Raw genomic sequence first — 1,703 nt, 5'->3', positions numbered from 1 at the left:
AAAAACAAAAAATTCACTTAACATTTTCTAAAATCCAATTGACGTTTTCTGAAATCCAATTGACTATTCTAAAATTCAGTTGACGCTTCCTAAAATCCAGTTGACTATTCTAAAATCTAATTTACGCTTTCTAAAATCCACTTGACTAAAATCCAATAAACGATTTCTAAGATTCAATTGATTATTCTAAAATCCAATTGCCTTTTTCTAACATTAAATTGACCCTTTCTAAAGTCCAACTGAAAATGGTGTAGCTCCTCCCGTTCGGCGGCGGCAATGACAGTGACGTCATTATCCTCCTCCGCCGGTTCGGAGTCCAGAAGCTGGTCCTCGTTCAGCATCACCCACCGACTGTATACTATCTTACATTTGCGGGCTTGTTCGAATTAAAAAACGCACTCAGTGATAAAAGTTGTGGGAGAAGTTGGTAAAACAAGAACAAAGCTANGGCTTGTTCGAATTAAAAAACGCACTCAGTGATAAAAGTTGTGGGAGAAGCTGGTAAAACAAGAACAAAGCTAAAAAAGGCAAAGGGAGTGGATCACAGACAAACAAATGGTGCATAATGCATAAGATTGTTGGGGTATGATGCAAAGCGACAAAGACACAAAAGAACAGAAAAGCGAACGAAGAAAACGGTAAGAAAATTNAGCTACCGCTACATGATAAGCCGGGGTGTATACATTTTAAGTAAATTAGCGTCCTTAAATTTCGAAATATTGAAATTTCAAGCATATCTGAAATTTATCGTTATATGAAAAGCGGCCTCAATTTTAGTCCGATTTCAACAATTTTCAACGGTTTGCTTTTATGTGGCAAAGCACAATAACCATACCAAGCCNAAAAAAGGCAAAGGGAGTGGATCACAGACAAACAAATGGTGCATAATGCATAAGATTGTTGGGGTATGATGCAAAGCGACAAAGACACAAAAGAACAGAAAAGCGAACGAAGAAAACGGTAAGAAAATTTACTGAAAAAGGTGTATCTCGTCGTCGTCGGCGGAAAGTATCGTTGAAAGCGCGAGAATTCATCAAAAGCTTGAAAAATAAGAAAACGCGATTCGGTGTTTCAGTGAAAAAGTTGAGCAATCTTTGCAACAAAAATCAGTCATAAATTCAGTTGAAAAAGTTGTCGGCATAACTGTCGAAAAAAGTAGGAATAGAAGCGGACGAATAAAAGGTTGAACAATTGGAACCATTGTGTACAAATACAAGTGAGATATCTTAGCAATAGACGTCATCCTGGGCCACAGCTGCGATCATCTGTTTTTTAGAGTTGCTTATTTTGGTCTAAACTGCTTTTTTGACCTGAGTTGCATTAAATAGTCTCTTAAAACTTGGTAGTATTTCTTGTTCAAATGGTAACATATACGCCCAAAAACTTGAAAAATATTAGATGATTGCTTTTTAAAAATGCTATCTATAAAATTTGGTTTTGATTGCGACATTAGAAATATTCAGATTATAGAAGTTTTTCACATATGTTTTAAGATTTTAGNTTTCTTGTTCAAATGGTAACATATACGCCCAAAAACTTGAAAAATATTAGGTGATTGCTTTTTAAAAATGCTATCTATAAAATTTGGTTTTGATTGCGACATTAGAAATATTCAGATTATAGAAGTTTTTCACATATGTTTTAAGATTTTAGAGCTTTTAAAAAGTACGGTAGAATGCAACAATGTGCTTGAATTTGTTTGC

This window comes from Rhagoletis zephyria, unplaced genomic scaffold, assembly GCF_001687245.7.
Source record: "Rhagoletis zephyria isolate East Lansing unplaced genomic scaffold, Rhagoletis_zephyria_1.1 Rzeph_scaffold_01715, whole genome shotgun sequence".
NCBI lineage: Eukaryota > Metazoa > Arthropoda > Insecta > Diptera > Tephritidae > Rhagoletis > Rhagoletis zephyria.
Note: the sequence above shows the minus strand (reverse complement) of the source record.